This window comes from Hyperolius riggenbachi, chromosome 12, assembly GCF_040937935.1.
Source record: "Hyperolius riggenbachi isolate aHypRig1 chromosome 12, aHypRig1.pri, whole genome shotgun sequence".
NCBI lineage: Eukaryota > Metazoa > Chordata > Amphibia > Anura > Hyperoliidae > Hyperolius > Hyperolius riggenbachi.
The window spans coordinates 77446859-77465397 of NC_090657.1; the positions used below are offsets into that span (position 1 = coordinate 77446859).

The following is an 18539-nucleotide window of genomic DNA, read 5'->3' on the forward strand; positions in this document are numbered from 1 at the left end:
TCTGAAGAGTAACAACATGGGGGTCTCAAAACAACTCTCAAATTACCTGATTGTTCACTATCAGGGTTTAGGGGAAGGATACAGAAAGCTGTCTCAGAGATTTCAGCTGTCTTTTTCCACAGTTAGGAACATATTGAGGAAATGGAAGACCACAGGCTCAGTTCAAGTTGAGGCTCGAAGTGGCAGACCAAGAAAAATTTTGGATAAACAGGCGAATGGTGAGAACAGACAGACCAGCCCAAAAGACCTAAAACATTATCTTGCTGCAGATGGAGTCACTGTGCATTGTTCAACCACTGGGCCACTTTACACAAGGAAATGCTGTAAGCGAGAGTGATGCAGAGGCTTTTCTACACCCACAGCACAAACAGAACCGCTTGAGGTATGCTAAAGCACATTTGGACAAGCCAGCTTCATTTTGGAATAAGGTGCTGTGGACTGATGAAGCTAGTGGTGTTATGCATGGAGGAAAAAAAACACAGCATCCCAAGAAAAACACCTGCTACCTACAGTAAAATATGGTGGTGGTTCCATCATGTTGTGGGGCTGTGTGGCTAGCCAGTGAAGGGACTGGGAATCTTGTCAAAGTTGAGGGACGCGTGGATTCCACTCAGTATCAGCAGATTCTGGAGATTCAGCAGATTCTGGAGTCCAGGAATCAGTGACAAAGCAGAAGCTGTGCCAGGCCTGAATCTTTCAACAAGACAACGACCCTAAACACTGCTAAAAATCCACTAAGGCATTCATGCTGAGGATCAAGTACAACGTTCTGGAATGGCCACCTTAGTCCTCAGACCTGAATATAATTGAAAATCTGGGGTGTGAATTTTAGAGAGCTGTCCATGCTCAGAAGTCATCAAACCTGAATGAACTAAAGATGTTTTGTAAAGAGGAATGGTCCAAAATACGTTCAACCAGAATCCAGACTCTCATTGGAACCTACAGCAAGTGTTTAGAGGCTGTAATTTCTGCAAAAGGAGGATCTACTATATATTGATGTCATTTCTTTTTTTTTGTGGTGCCCACATTTATGCACCTGCCTAATTTTGTTAAAACAAATATTGCATGCATTCTGTAAATCCAATAAACTTAATTTCACTTCTCAAATATCACTGCGTGTATCTCCTATATGATATATTTAACTGACATTTTTTATCGTAACATCCAAAGATTTATACAGAAAAATCATGACAATTAACAAGGTTGCCCAAACTTTCGCATCCCACTGTATCTAGTCCTGTCAAGTGTAGCTCTGCAGAATGTTTGTTTCTGGGAATTCTGAAGCCAGCAAAAATAATGCCCGGTCTCCCACAATGCTCTGGGAGGAGAGTTGTGCATAATAAACAGCGTAGGCTAAGCATCACTTGGAGCGTGGGACTACATTCCAATTCACAGCAATATATAGCTATAGGAAGTGTTTCTGATGCTAAAACCATGAAGATTACCATTAAAGTGGGTATCCTGAGTAATTCACTGCATTTTACTTTATGTCACTACAGTGCCTCTTTAATTACCAAACGTAACACTCATACAGTATATCTTTGGATATACATATCCTGGATAAATGATCTGCATTGTAGGCAAAAAATATAAATTGGCAAAAAATATAAAAAAATGCTGTCACGTTCATATTTTTTAAAGCAAACCTGCACCCAAATACAATAAATAATGGTAACAGTAGAGGTTAACTTATTTCAAGTGTAACTGGCATAAAATCAAAAATCAATTCTTTATTTTTATCTGGTAAACAAGTATAAAGGATACTAATCAGGCAATCCAAAAGTTAAAATCACTATTACTTTTCTTGTTGATAAATGATAATTCCCCAGTTTACATGACTTTTATTTGGTACACAGAAAATTTGGTACACAAAAGAGAAGTTGCAGGGCATGCTGGGTTGTCTTTTTTTGCTTCTCTACTTCCCCTCAGACTTAACTAATGCAGCCTGATTGGCTGAAGCCTCTTTCTCTCCTGTTTTTCCCTCCCACATTTCTGTTCCTCTCTGATTCGCCAAAATTTCTCAGGCTGAAACAATGCACTTTCTACAGTGAAAGGCGGGCAAATCAGGCAGAGGAGACTAAGGGCGGATATTACATCACAACTGGCTTCAAAATAGCCACAGTAACTATGGAAACTGTCTAGAATAGGATTCTCTACTTTTCCTTTATAAAATTCACAGGAATCATAACGTGGACAGTGGAATACATATGTTATGTAAGTAGAGCAAGTATTTATCTACTTATATATTTGTTTTTTTTTCCCTGAGATAGTATGGCTGGCAGCTCCTCTTTCAGCATCTATTTTTATTTCCTATATATTAACACTAAATTGTCAAGTCAGATTTCACTGGCCCTTTTACAAAGGAATAACTGATAAGAAACAACTTCTGTTTCTGCTGACATGCTGAGATGACACAACACTTCAGGCAGAAAATGCTGTGAATTATCCCTGTTGTGTGCAGAGGGCTGACATCTCGAGCATGATGGCAGCTGCCATGCAGCCGAAACAGACAGCAGAAATCACCTTTGGGAGAAGAAGTATCAGCAGGAAATGCTGTGGTAAGCATGGCTGTTACTTCAAGAAGCAGACAATGTTGCATTTTGGTAGGAATAGGTAGGATGCAAATTTGTTTTGGTTCTCTGCCAGGCCTTCTATTCTGCCATGGAAAAGTGTTATCTATGGGTCTTTCCGTATGGTAATGTGAAAAAGAGACTGTAATTCACCAAAGGTCCTGCTCCACAGTCTGGTCAGTCGTAGGCATTGACACATCCTCTAAAACATCTAGTCTGCTGAGCCTGCTAATTTAGCCAGCCTGGCAGGCACCAGATACCATCTTGTTGGCACTTTATATGCAATTACATGGCAAAAATGTTTTTTTTTAATTAATTATGCCTTCAGTTCAGAGAACTCAGTAGTTCTTAGTTATGCTCTGCATGAGAGGTATCGTACCCCTTTCAGCCTAACATGCATCCTATAAGTATGAGACCAGCAGCCTGGTACCCAACATGCTGTTATCTCAGACAAGATTTCTCAAATCTTTTCAGTTCCCTAACTGAAAATATACATTTCCTGATTAGGGAAAGGAGGATGTGATTACATGAATTCCATTGAACTCTGTATACTGATCCAGATTTCAGATGTGCATCTTCACAGTGCCAGTTAGCAGCATATGTGCACCCCCTGCTCTGCACAGGGCCAGAAATAGCCGCCTGCTACATAGCTATGTGTGGGGGTTTTGTGACACTGGGGTCCATGCAGAGCAACATGCACAGGACAACAATGCTGAGAACAGGCGGACTGGTGGCAGAGGAATAGACAATGCTCTCATCTTCCTATCCTCCAATCTGCAGCCATTTCATGAGGGAATGACTGGTATTCTCATGTGCTCCAGACACCTTAGTTGGCTACTATATGAACAAGATGCTAACAAATCCACTTTTAAAATGAACCTGCCTGGATAGTGATATGAGATCTGCTGTTGCCAAGTTTAAAATAAAGGGGCAATTTTGGGGTCCACGAACCAGATCCTGGCCTTCTCAGCTGCCAGGGTGCTTTAATGGCTACATACTATGCAGATTTCAAGCGTTATTTGCACTATTTGCATCTCCAATAAAGGTGTGTACACACCTGTAATATATGTCGCCGTGAGCGACATCTCTGGGTGGGCCAGTACAGACGTAGCTAAGGATCCAGGGGCCCCAGTGCGAGTTTTAGATGGGGCTCCCAAGCACTTTATTGGTATGGAGCCTCAAAACCTTCCAACCAAATTTTCAGTGTAAGAGGTGAAATCAGAGGAGGAAAACCATTTGTTAATGACCACTATTCCACTATTACCAGCATAGCACCGATGAAAAGCTAAAAGGATGGATAGAGGAGGGCCCCTAGTGTCCAAGGGCCTGATGCGGTCGCAACCTTTGCATCCCCTCGTGCTGTTGCTATGCAGGGGTTGGAGGGACAACAGAGTGGTGCACGTGTGACATCAAACGGCAGCAAATACAAAAAAGTTGGCCGCCGTCGGGTAACTTAATCCGCTGACTCGACCACTCACAGGTTGGGGTCAGAAGCTGCCGTACACACGCTTCATAATCGTCTGAGAGGGTCATGGTCTCCTGCCTCAGCCAACTTTATTCAAGCTTGTTTTTGAAACTTAAAATGCCTTCGTTCCATCACTGGTGCAAAAGTAGCACCCATGGAAGACTGAGGGCCTGCTCCTCATCCTTTCCACCTTGCAGAGTAGCGCAGGAAGCAGTGTAATATTTACCTGTTCCAGCGCTATGGGTTTCTTCTTCCTCCCAGCAACCACTCGCTCTGTTGCATGGCATGTGACCATGAGCCAGAGGATGGCAGCCTAGAGTGAGTGGCTGTCCATAGGAAGAGCAGACACATAGTGCCAGACCAGGTAAATATTATTCCCCTTCTTGCACTTCTCTGCAAGGTGTTTGTTGGGGCCCCAGGATAATTTTGCTAGTGGTCCCGGAGGGCTTTGTTATGCCCCTGCTACCGCTACTACGGTATGTTTCCACTGTTACTTCTGTACTTTAGCTAATATCTGCTGCCTGCTTTTTTTTCTCCCTGCATTGCAGCTGCTATCATGCGGATGATGTCACCACCATGCACAGAACATCGTTTTCAGAGTTTCATTTTCTTTGTGTGTCAAAAATCTAGCTGTCAGGGAGAATCAGTTTCTATTCATTCCATATTTTTTTTCCTTATTGTGAACAAGTTAGGCTAAAATACACCCTGTTTGTCTTGGTGTAAGTAGGAATTTGCAATACAAACTGATTACCTTCTCATTTCAGTAGAGGATCTTCACTTTAGTGAATCTGGTTTTTGCATGTTCAGGCAGTGAAGCTTTTGGAGGGGATGTAAGATGCAGCCTAATAGAAGGACCAATATTTGTACCCTTACAGAAACCTACATACTATGCATACTACACACACTAAAGCATTTATGGCTCTGGTTTACTAGTCTAATAAGATGTCTTTAGATATATCCAAGCATATCTAGTGGGCATATTTTATATTAAATTGTGATGAACACAATAATATCTTGAAATGCGTAGTATAAAATAGTCCTCGAGGTTGGCTGAACTTTTATTACCTTTTATTAACTTTTATTACTGGAGATGGCTTGAGAAGCCTGGAGGCCTATGGACATATGTTAAGCTAAGTACCCATGTCACGATTTTCCCGCCGACCGATGATTTCTGAGCACCAAGCGGTCGTTTCCGTGATATCGTGACGTGGGTACAGGCGCACAACCACGTAACGTCACTTAGTGACGCAAGAGCAACCGTCATGGCAGATCAGATCACTAAGATCCCCGACAACTCCCATGCAAAGTGCCACCGTAAGAGAACAGAGGCGCCAGCAGGATAAAAGGTAATAAAAGTTTTAAAATTTGCTGGGAGGCAGTGGTGGACTTATCTTCGGAAAGCAGACTCAAAATACTGTCTGAATTAAACAAATACATTTATTATTGGTACCCCAAAAGATGCACCGCGTTTCGCAGGCACAGCCCGCTTCATCAGGCAATAAGATAGGGGACAAACAGTAGCTCGTCAGTAGCACGATTAGCGCCTCTGTCGATATAGGGGCGCTATTCGTGCTACTGACGAGCAATCGAGAGCCCAATATGGTGTAGAATTGTTAAGTTGGTTGTGGTTTAAAGCAAAATATTTAGATATACTCACAAACATGGGTTACCCATAGACAACCACTTGAAGTGCAGGTGGGGAGCATTAGAACCTGACCCCACTCAGGTTTTTAAGATGTCGCTCTCTGTAGACAGGAAACGGGGTAGCACCCATCCACCGAGGGTGGAATCAAGATTTCAGCAAGGCTTGGTGTACAGAGGCGCCAGAGTAGAATAAAAACGTTTAAAAGGTCTAAAAGAGGGGGATGTTCAGGTGGACTTACCTCCCTCGAAAGTATAGAACTCAATTGATTCACAATATATCAATACAAAAATTTTATTCAAGTAGAGTTGAATAAAATGTTTGTATTGATATATTGTGACTCAATTGAGTTCTATATTTTCTAGGGAGGTAAGTCCACCTAAACATCCCCCTCTTTTAGACCTTTTAAACGTTTTCATTCTACTCTGGCGTTCTGTACACCAAGCCTTGCTGAGTATTTTGAGTCTGCTTTCCGGAGGTAAGTCCACCACTGCCTCCCAGTAAATTTAAAACTTTTATTACCCTTTATCCTGCTGGCGCCTCTGTTCTCTTACGATAATACTGTGTCCACCCCTGGTGGAGGGGTGACCTACCCCTACTTATCTGATCTACAGAAATCGACATTTTAATCCTGAGTGAGAACAGGTTTAATCTCCTCACCTGCATCTTCAGTGGTTGCCTAAGAGGTAACCCATGTTTGTGAGTATATTCATCTCACACTTACATTTATCCACGGTTTCCAATACATACTACACTATATTGGGCTCTGGGTGATTCTTATTTATGCAAAGTGCCGCGATTGCTTGAAGTCTTGTTCGCTCCCGGCGTGTAGCATCATGTGACATTGTGCACACCCACCGACAGGAAGAGGCGTCGCTGACGACTGGCATCAAGGGGACGTCGCAGGACGCGTGGGGCGGTAAGTACGCAGTTTCAGTAAATCAGGTCCACAGGTTCAAAACAATCAGCCATACTGAGGTAACCTGGCAAGTAATATGACCACAACACTCCTTTCGCACAACTTCTCATTTCCAGCACTGCCTACTGCAGTGAGCGTGTCTACACATCGAGTATGATCTATATGAAGAATGTATGCTCTCCACTTATCCCCCACAGCCTACAAACACAGATAAGTTAATAGGTTCCCCCCAAAATTGGCCTAGTCTACAATATCTACATAACAGATATGACATAGATTGACAGATTGTGAGCTCTCCTGACAGACTGTTAGGGCTGGAACCCACAAGAGCGGTTTTGGGAGCATTTCTGGAGCGTTTTGCAAAAACGCTCAGCTAATGTTAATGGATGGGGCAACTTCCACTGTTGCTACGCGACGGCAAGCTACTAAGGCGGAGGAGCGAGCGTCATTGCTCCGAAGTTACAGGAGCCGAAGAGGACTTATAAGTCCTCCTCTTCGGCTCCTGTAACTTCGGAGCAATGACGCTCGCTCCTCCGCCTTATTAGCTTGCCGTCGCATAGCAACAATCAATGACGCGGCGGCAGCGCTGAACACGGAAGTCTGCCTCGGAAGCAGGGCAGCCCGGCAGACCAATCAGAGTGGCTGAAAAGACTAGGAACGAGAGCGGTTGTCTCTCCTCTCGCTCCTAACTTGTAGATGCGGGTCGCGCGCTGCACCACTCAATCTGCTGTGGGGGAACATCACAATGGGTCATTCCACATTGTACACAGCTAGAAGAATCACCTCTAGCATAATGACCTGCTCCAAAATCCGACGCCGTCAGTTTGCACAGGGGACGCCGTCAGAAAGGTAGATAAAAAAAAAAGACACACAGCGCAGCAAAATCATATGCTGTGTTCACTCTAACTTTTAATGGTATATTGATTCATACTGCTGTTAAAATTTGGTCAACTTCGATAGTATTCCTTTAATCGCTCATTAAAACCTGCATGGAGCGATTTTGCTAGCGTTTTAACCTTACCAAATACTGTAACAAAATTAAAATTAATTGAAAGGACCAATCAGACTTTAAAATGCTAATCGCTAATCGCTACACAATCGCTGGCAAATTGATACACTTTGTAAAATCACTTCCTAAAACGCTCATGAAACTGCTGACAAACTGCTCATACAAAATGCTAGCGCTTGCGATTAGCGATAGCATTTTGCAGTGGGTTCCAGGCCTTAAGGTGTCTATACATCTAGTGAGGATCGGCAGATCAACCAAAAGACAGATCACCCTCTGATCAAATCTGATTGGAGCAGCCTGTCCTGTGGAGAGGGGAATGGGGTGGTGAGCAAGAGATGAGTAAGCAGTAGGTGCTAAACAATAGTGGTCTCTTGAGTCGGGGCTTCAGTGATCAGGTCACTAAATTATGTCACTGGACAGATATTTGCCCAATTGGATTGCATCTGTATGAATGATCATCTCATGCAATGAATATCCAGCATCTGTAGAGAGCTTAAAGTTGCCCATTAACGGTACAATTTTTAGTGAACAATCATATTTTAAATCAGAATATTCAGCTTGCATTGCATGAAAAAAAGTTGATAGGCCCAATCAATCCTGAACAATCTCATTATCGATCTTCCCTTAAATCGATGATCGTTCCACATGATTGATTTTTTCCGTACATATGATCATAACTGGTGGAGAGAGGATCACAAGTTGATGGGGATGACGATAGATTAAATACGATCTTTTCAATCTGAATGATCTTATTGAAAATTTCATCATTGAAATTTTTGTACCACTAATGGCCACTTTAAACTTGCCCATTAACCCCCCTGGCGGTATGAAAAATTCCGCCAGGGGGCAGCGCAGCAGTTTTTTTTTTTTTTTTTTAAATCATGTAGCGAGCCCAGGGCTCGCTACATGATAGCCGCTGCTCAGCGGCATCCCCCCAGCCCTGCCGATCGCCTCCGGCGATAGGCGATCAGGAAATCCCGTTCAAAGAACGGGATTTCCTGGAGGGCTTCCCCCGTCGCCATGGTGACGGGGCGGGATGACGTCACCGACGTCAGCGACGTCGGGACGTCATTGGGAGTCCCGAACCACCCCTCGGCGCTGCCTGGCACTGATTGGCCAGGCAGCGCACGGGGTCTGGGGGGGGCCACGCGCCGCATCAGATAGCGGCGATCGGGCGGGGGCCGGCGGCGATCAGAGTGCTGGCGCAGCTAGCAAAGTGCTAGCTGCGTCCAGCAAAAAAAAAAAATTATGAAAATCGGCCCAGCAGGGCCTGAGCGGCACCCTCCGGCGGCTTACCCCGTGTCCAGCACGGGGTTACCGCTAAGGAGGTTAATGATACAATCTTGATTGTACGATCTTACTATATCTATATGGTTTGCAAAAGTATTCGGCCCCCTTGAAGTTTTCCACATTTTGTCATACTACTGCCATAAACATGAATCAATTTTATTGGAATTCCATGTGAAAGACCAATACAAAGTGGTGTACACGTGAGAAGTGGAACGAAAATCATACATGATTCCAAACATTTTTTTACAAATAAATAACTGCAAAGTGGGGTGTGCGTAATTATTCAGCCCCCTTTGGTCTGAGTGCAGTCAGTTGCCCATAGACATTGCCTGATGAGTGCTAATGACTAAATACTAGAGTGCACCTGTGTGTAATCTAATGTCAGTACAAATACAGCTGCTCTGTGACCACCTCAGAGGTTGTCTAAGGCCTAGTGCACACCAAAAACCGCTAGCAGATCCGCAAAATGCTAGCAGATTTTGAAACGCTTTTTCTTATTTTTCTGCAGCGTTTCAGCTAGCGTTTTGCGGTTTTGTGTAGCGGTTTTGGTATAGTAGATTTCATGTATTGTTACAGTAAAGCTGTTACTGAACAGCTACTGTAACAAAAAACGCCTGGCAAACCGCTCTGAAGTGCCGTTTTTCAGAGCGGTTTGCGGTTTTCCTATACTTAACATTAAGGCAGAAACGCATCCGCAATCTAAAATCTGCAGCAGCCCGGGAGTATGCGTTTCTGCAAAACGCCTCCCGCTCTGGTGTGCACCAGCCCATTGAAATACATTACCCTAGCGGATTCGCACCCGCAAGCAGATCGCAAACTGCAGCGGAAACGCTCCGGTGTGCACTAGGCCATAGAGAATATTAGGAGCAACAACACCATGAAGTCCAAAGAACACACCAGACAGGTCAGAGATAAAGCCTTGAACATCCCACGGAGCACTGTTCAAGCGATCATTCAGAAATGGAAGGAGTATGGCACAACTGTAAACCTACCAAGACAAGGCCGTCCACCTAAACTCACTGGCCGAACACAGAGAGCGCTGATCAGAAATGCAGTCAAGAGGCCCATGGTGACTCTGGACAAGCTGCAGAGATCTACAGCTCAAGTGGGGGAATCTGTCCATAGGATAACTTTTAGTCGTGCACTGTACAAAGTTGGCCTTTATGGAAGAGTGGCAAGAAGAAAGCCATTGTTAACAGAAAAGCATAAGAAGTCCCGTTTGCAGTTTGCCACAAGCCATGTGGGGGACACAGCAAACATGTGGAAGAAGGTGCTCTGGTCAGATGAGACCAAAATTGAACTTTTTGGCCAAAATGCAAAACGCTATGTGTGGCGGAAAACTAACACAGCACATCACTCTGAACACACCATCCCCAGTGTCAAATATGGTGGTGGCAGCATCATGCTCTGGGGTGTTTCTCTTCAGCAGGGACAGGGAAGCTGGTCAGAGTTGATAGGAAGATGGATGGAGCCAAATACAGGGCAATCTTGGAAGAAATCTCTTGGAGTCTGCAAAAGACTTGAGACTGGGGCGGAGGTTCACCCTCCAGCAGGACAACGACCCTAAACATAAAGCCAGGGCAACAATGGAATGGTTTAAAACAAAACCTGTCCATGTGTTAGAATGGCCCAGTCAAAGTCCAGATCTAAATCCAATCGAGAATCTGTGGCAAGATCTGAAAACTGCTTTTCACAAACGTTGTCCATCTAATCTGACTGAGCTGGAGCTGTTTTGCAAATAAGCATGGGTAAGGATTTCAGTCTCTAGATGTGCAAAGCTGGTAGAGACATAGACAATTGCAGCAAGAGGTGGTTCTACAAAGTATTGACTCAGGGAGCTGAATAATTACGCACAGCTTACTTTGCAGTTATTTTTTTTTTTTTTTAAATGTTTGGAATCATGTATGATTTTCGTTCCACTTCTCATGTGTACACCACTTTGTCTTGGTCTTTCACATGGAATTCCAATAAAATTGATTCATGTTTGTGGCAGTAATGTGACAAAATGTGGAAAACTTCAAGGGGGCCGAATACTTTTGCAAACCACTGTATGTAGTAGACAGGTGAACTGAGCGAATATACTTTGCATATATACTTTCGGTAGTCGCTTCCATTGCATATAATTGATAAGATTGTACAATCAAGATTGTATCGTTAGTGGGCACACTATGATTGTAACTGACATAATAGAGCTTGGCTATCTGAATGTGATTACAACTGGCATAATATTACACAAATTCTGATTCCTAAACAACAATTGTTAACCTTACTGGAGGAGACTATTTGCATAAAACTTAACTTTTAATAAATACTGATAAAAACGTTTATTTGACTGACTCACAACAGTGATCAGTGACTAGCAGGAAATGACAGGGTTTGCCTAACCATTCATAGGTACATTGATCCCCAGCATCTCATTGTTAGAACTTCATGTCTGAGCCCTACAACACTTTTTCACATAGATATTGTACAATCAAGATTGTATCATTAGTGGGCACACTATGATTGTACCTGATATAATTCAGCTTGGCTATCTGTGTACAGACTGATTGTGATTATAACTGGCATAAGAAAATATCTCTATGCAGGCTGACTGTGACTGTCTGTAACTGGTATTAGAGAACTTGGGCATCTCTATGTAGAATGACTACAGCTGCTGTGAAATCTCCTAGTTCCCAGTATCACCCCATCTAAAAGTATATCGATGCTTGATTAGACTGCACAGCCAACTCCCTCGCCCATAGATTGTCTTTCATATATAAGAAAATATATAATAACTAGTCATTTACAAATGCCGACAAGACTGTATAAATCGCTATTTATACAGATACATTTTACACATTAAAATATTTTTCCTTATTTACTATTCACTTTCACTGAATTATTGTTTATTATAACTACAGTATTGAACAGAAGACCTGTACAAGGCATTTTTTTCAGTATGGTATTATATAAGCACATCTGCAATCTCAGGCGATATTACCGTCCAAGTTTCCCGAAGCGCTGCTGTACATACACTAGAGAGGATGGTACAATTCCCCTGATTATTATTACATCATACTTGAAATACTGCAAACCTCACATAGAACGTCTATATTCACGTTCCCGTTTCAATAGGAATTAACAGACGTTCCTGTTCTTCGTATTGACCCGTTCATTTCGCAGCTCTCATCAGAGTATGGTAATAATTAATTGTAACGCCTCAATACTGTTAACCCCTTCTGTACAAGCAGTAGACAAATCACTGTTTACACTAACAAAGACATATATAGTCAGAAAGAATAATTCATTCGCTATAATGAACTCAGCTCTCTAAACAGTTAAATGATATCAACTAAACGTCTATGCTAGGTGAGAAAAACTAACAGGCAAAAATCACAAAAACTAACTGGAGAAATGGCAGTTCTACGTTCCTATACGTCATACCAGCTGTTTATGTCCATATCTCAAAAGCTGTGATTTATAAAGTACCGAGAACGTTTGAGAAACGCTAACTTTGTGTTTATGAAAAAAATATATAGAATAAACATTAGAGAAACGCTAAATTTGTGTATATGATAAACATTGCATAAAGGGAACGTTAGAGAAACGGTAACTTGGTGTTTATGATAAATATTACAGGAGACGTCCGAGAAACGCAAAGTTTGCGTTTATTTATGATAAACATACAAACCACCAAGCATTTTGAGTTCCTATGTAAACCAGACAGATGTATAGAACGGGTTAAAGAAGCACCACTGAACCCCACTGAAATCACAAATAGCGAGGACTGATTTCTCTCTAATCCCTAATGCAAAAGCATGACCTCTCCAAGCACAGCTAGTAATTAAAATAACCTACCAGTTATGTGACTATATCTTCAGATCGGGTATGAATGAGCGAATTATATGACAGTCCTCCGGCCTTCCTGCTCAGATGCTCTGCAGTGCACTACACTGAGGAGGGACATATTTCCCCAATAAGTTCTGCAGAACAGAAAAGAAAGTGAAGGTGTGATAAGTGCCTGTCATTTTACAGATCGTGGGTTGCTGGTGCCATTACTGTGAACTAGCAAACATCGACAGTTTCCTTTCTGTAGCTGTTGGTAGGTGAATTGATGATTAACTAGCAGAGATCACCTCACTCCCACTCACATCCACTTTCTGCATGGGAATTGCTGCAGCTTTCAGAGTACATCTGTTTAGTTCGTATTCTCCTCTTTGCAGTGGTGCAAACAGCTCTCAGGGTAATTTATGGAAGTACTTAAAGGACAACTGAAGCAGGATATAAAGGCTGCCATGTTTATTTCATTTTAAGCAATACCAGTTCCTTGGCACCCTGCTGATCCTCTGCCTTTAATACTTTTAGCCATAGCCCCTAAACAAGCATGCAGCAGATCAGATGTTTCTGATATTGTCAGATCTGACAAGATTAGCATGCTTGTTTCAGGTGTGATTCAGACAGTACTTCAGCCAAATAGATCAGCAGGATAGCCAGGTAACTGGCATTGTTTAGAAGGAAATAAATATGGCAGCCTCCATATTCTTCTCACTTCAGTTGTCCTTTAAGGGGGCAAATAATCTTGGAAGCCTCCTCTCCCATTTTATTAATTAGCTGAAGCTCCGCTCCCTTCTTTGCATTCTGTAACTGCGGGGAAAAATGCGTTTAAAATAACCTTTTAAGACTATATTACAGTAATGGCATGCTCTTTATAAACGGTATTTAATAATCAATAAGCCATTCCACCGCGGCCACCATGTATTAGAATATAAATATTTCGCAGAGATGAGAGGTAATATCCATTACCCATACAGACATCAGGGTTTTATCTACAGGACTTTGCATATCTGTATGGAAGGCTTATGCTTAGGCACACACGTGCACGCTTATTTAAAACGGCCCTTTAAAAATTAATTTTCTTCCATCAACACTGCTGTCTCCGCTCCATTAGAGATGAAGGATGGCGGGGTTCTATGTGCAGAATGATTGTATGGGGACAGCACGATCCTCTCTATTCTTGATGCAGCGCTGGGTACATGAGCTGCCAGAGGCTGGTGGATGTGCACGCTGGACCCCCCCACCCCCAATAATGCCGTCCCATCCCCCACCCCTTCCCCTAAATATTTGGGAGAACTCACCCTCTGTCTCTGGCCAATTATCCCCCCCCCCCTTCCCCGAGATAAATGGAAAGCAGAAACACTTTGGAGCTAAAACTGCTGAACCAAACAGATTTTCAATTGTCTGCCAGCTGAAAGGGTTAAAGTTCCTACCCCCGGCCGGACTTTCATTCAAATAAGAATTGATTGGGAGTTTTTATCGGCACCATTCATGGATAGAAGAAACACTTATCGCCTCCTTCCGAAACAGAGGCAGCTTTGGGATAGATGGATGGAGGGATATAAGGATAGATAGATAGATAGATAGATAGATAGATAGATAGATAGATAGATAGATAGATAGATAGATAGATAGATAGAGGTTTCCCATGAAGGGTGAGAATGCTACATTGTTTCTTTGACATTTTGCTACATAGTTGCTGCTCTAGTTTATCACACTGGTTACTTTTGTTGCGGAAACTGCAAATGGGGTAGTGCTATATGACGGTTACACTACACTGAAGCCAGAACAGAGGTAATTTTTAGATTCCTGCTCCTTCGTGCAATCTACATCGTGTTTCTTCTCTTTACACTGTTTTATTGAATAGTCTGTGTCCTGTGATCAGAGCAGTTAGTGCACACAGTACTGGTGCTGATGATGGAGTGTGAGCATGTTATGTGATTGTGTTACCGAGTACAACCTGCTAGTGCTAATGGAGTGTAAGCATGTTATGGGGTTGGGTTACTGACTACAACCTGCTAGTGCTGATGTAGTGTGAGCACAGCAGGTTTGTAAGTATACACACTACTAACTGATGAAGTGTGAGCATAACCTGTGTTGGGTTTGGGAGTACACACTACTTGTGCTGCTGCTGCTGCTGCTGCTGTGTGAGTATAGTCTGTTTTGGGTTTGAGAGCTGTGCTGAAGGGGTATGTATATAGGGTATGCTGGGTTTGAGAGTACCCACACTACTTGTGCTAAAGAATTGTGAGCATAATGAGTACAGCTGCATTTATGAGCGCACACACCCTACCTGGATTTATAAGTATAAGTACACATACTGGCAATTGGATTTATAAGTAGGCACATTATATACCCTGATTGAGTGTGAGAATAGTGTGTGTTTGGCTTGAGAGTAACCATAGTAATTTGTAGGAAGCTAGTGCAGAGATAGTGTGTGCTGAATTATACAGTCACGCCATGTAGCTATATTGTGGGTGGGCTGTGTGAGTATAGTCACATCACTATTGCTACAATAATGTGTCAATATAGTGTGTGTTGGCTGTGTGAGTATACACACAACTGTGCTGTAGGAGTGTGGCTGTAGTATGTGCTGGCTGTATGAGTATACACACAACTGTGCTGTAGGAGTGTGGCTGTAGTATGTGCTGGCTCTTTGAGTATACACATTACATCATACTAGTGCTGCAGGAGTGTGGCTATATACTGTTGTCTGTATTGGCTGTATGAGTATACAATATCAACACTATTGCAGCAGGAGAGTGGCTATGGTGTGTGCTGGCTGTGTGAGTATAGTCACCCCAATTGTGCTGCAGAAGTGTGGCTATGGTGTGTGCTGGCTGTGTGAGTATAGTCACACCGATAGTGCTGCAGGAGTGTGGCTATAGTGTGTGCTGGCTGTGTGAGTATAGTCACACCAATAGTGCTGCAGGAGTGTGGCTATAGTGTGTGCTGGCTGTGTAGTATAGTCACACCAATAGTGCTGCAGAAGTGTGGCTATGGTGTGTGCTGGCTGTGTGAGTATAGTCACTACTGTGCTGTAGGAGTGTGGCTATAGTGTATGCTGGCTATGTGCGTATAGTCACACCACTAGTGCTGTAGGAGTGTGGCTATGGTGTGTGCTGGCTGTGAGAGTATACACACTACTGTGCTGTAGGAGTGTGGCTATGGTGTGTGCTGGCTATGTGAGTATAGTCACACCACTAGTACTGTAGGAGTGTGGCTATGGTGTGTGCTGGCTATGTGAGTATAGTCACACCACTAGTGCTGTAGGAGTGTGGCTATGGTGTGTGCTGACTGTGTGAGTATACACACTACTGTGCTGTAGGAGTGTGGCTATGGTCTGTGCTGGCTATGTGAGTATAGTCACACCACTAGTGCTGTAGGAGTGTGGCTATGGTGTGTGCTGGCTGTGAGAGTATACACACTACTGTGCTGTAGGAGTGTGGCTATGGTGTGTGCTGGCTATGTGAGTATAGTCACACCACTAGTGCTGTAGGAGTGTGGCTATGGTGTGTGCTGGCTATGTGAGTATAGTCACACCACTAGTGCTGTAGGAGTGTGGCTATGGTGTGTGCTGACTGTGTGAGTGTACATACGACTGTGCTGTAGGAGTGTGGCTATAGTGTATGCTGGCTATGTGAGTGTACACAGGACTGTGCTGTAGGAGTGTGGCTATAGTGTATGCTGGCTATGTGAGTATAGTCACACCACTAGTGCTGTAGGAGTGTGGCTATGGTGTGTGCTGGCTGTGTGAGTATACACACTACTGTGCTGTAGGAGTGAGGCTATGGTCTGTGCTGGCTATGTGAGTATAGTCACACTAGTGCTGTAGGAGTGTGGCTATGGTGTGTGCTGACTGTGTGAGTGTACACACGACTGTGCAGTTGGAGTGTGGCTATAGTGTATGCTGGCTATGTGAGTATAGTCACACCACTAGTGCTGTAGGAGTGTGGCTATGTGAGTATAGTCACACCAGAGCCGGGACAAGGTCCACCAGCACCCAAGGCTGAGACACCAAAGTGCGCCCCTCCATCCATCCCACCCCAGCCCTCACACACTGATTGCTATTAGACAAACAGATGCCCCAGAGCTCCTAACTCCCCCAACATCTAAAATGTATCCCTTTTTCTTATTTCTCTCTGCTTCAAACACAATAGGGAAATGATAGCTGAGTGAGTTGTGTGCCCCCTCCTACTCTGCTCCCTGAGGCTGGAGCCTCTCCAGCCTATGCCTCTGACCGTCACACCACTAGTGCTGTAGGAGTGTGGCTATGGTATGTGCTGACTGTGTGAGTGTACACAGGACTGTGCTGTGGGAGTGTGGCTATAGTGTATGCTGACTGTGTGAGTATACACACTGCTGTGCTGCAGGAGTGTGGCTATGGTCTGTGCTGGCTGTGTGAATACAGTCACAACACTAGTGCTGCAGGAGTGTGGCTATAGTATGTGAGTATACAACCACTCCAGTAGTGCTGCCGGAGTGTAGCTATATTGTATGCTGGCTGTGTGAGAGCATACACATTACTGTGCTGCAGGAGTCGTGGCTATGGTGTGTTCTGGCTGTATGCTATAGTGTGCGAGTATACAACCACACCACTAGCGCTGGACGAGTGTAGTTATAGTGTGTGCTGGTTGTGTGAGTATAGTCACAACACTAGTGTGGCTATGGTGTGTGCTGGCTGTGTCAGTATACACGCTACTCGGCTCAGGCGTGTAAATATACATATATATATCGCTTTAGCGTGTGATGATTTAGAAAAAACACAGGACACTTCAGCATTTGCCTTCTTGCTGTATTCGCTGCTCACATTTGTTGCTTAGCGGTCTTCTCAGTTCTTCGGACCACGGACTTTATATATATTCTTTATATACAATCCTATTTCTGGAACTTTTTTTTTTTTTTTTTGCCTGTCACAAATAAATACCGAATATGGAATGTTTGAGGTTTCCGTATCAAGGAAATCTCTGCTTTATTTCCAACTGTGCAGCTTTGGCCACTTGGGGGCGCCATTTATTTCTCTAAAGTGATTTCTCAAAACTTGTCACTATTGTTGCGAAACGCCGACTCAAAAACTAGAGGCTTGCTTATTAAAACAAACAAAAGACTCAGGTCTGCAAGCTAGAATGATTAGTGGATGCCTAATTCCCCAGAGCCCGGGGTGGATAGCCTGCGCCTGCTCATTTCCCTGCTGTATGCCACAATGCAGCTCTTTTGCAGAGTTTGTAGAACCTTTATTACTGCAATTGTAGCCAATATGCCACTCATATTAATAAATGTAAGCATGCGTGCTCATTGCTTGATAGAGACCCTGAAAGTCTAGCTCTTTTCTGTGGAAATTATGATATGCAAGGCATCCTATTGGTGTTTCGGAAGATTGCTGGTTGCGTAAAGGTGTCGTTCAACAATACACTTTTGATTGTACAATCTTGCCTCATGTATGTAATATGTGGGACTACCTAAAGTATGTGTTCATGTTATATTGACGCTCCGTCTCCGGGAGAGTACTGCACCTGCGCCGAATGCTCCTGGTGATGGGAGTGCAATGGCAGCGAACGCACAGCTGAACTGTGCATGCGCCAACTGGAGACATTTAAGAGGAAATTAGGTGGCCCAGAAGGATAGCAAGGGAGCCAAAGGTCTGAAGGGGGCTGGAGGAAGCCCTAGGTATGTATGAATTTCCCCGCACCCTTGTCTCAGGTACACTTTAACATTGACTGTATGCTTCACCGCATGCGTCGCAATGCATGCATAACCTGTGATTTGACTTTTCTGTTGCGCAGGGTTGTTGTTTTTATAGGCGATGCAATGCAACTGCCCACTGCAAA

The 18539-nt window shown here is 43.6% G+C and overlaps 2 long non-coding RNA genes across 3 annotated transcripts in view; one reads left to right on the forward strand and one right to left on the reverse strand.

The window, feature by feature from the left end:
- The window catches only part of LOC137542006 (uncharacterized), a 213966-nt gene extending 201041 nt beyond the window's left edge, over positions 1–12925 (reverse strand). For both annotated transcript variants that reach the window (XR_011025324.1, XR_011025323.1), the window contains exon 1: positions 12736–12925. This is a non-coding gene — a long non-coding RNA (uncharacterized lncRNA). The remainder of the gene's footprint in view (positions 1–12735) is intronic.
- Positions 1–18539, forward strand: part of LOC137542007 (uncharacterized) — a 256415-nt gene that overhangs the window by 227478 nt on the left and 10398 nt on the right. The window lies entirely within an intron of this gene.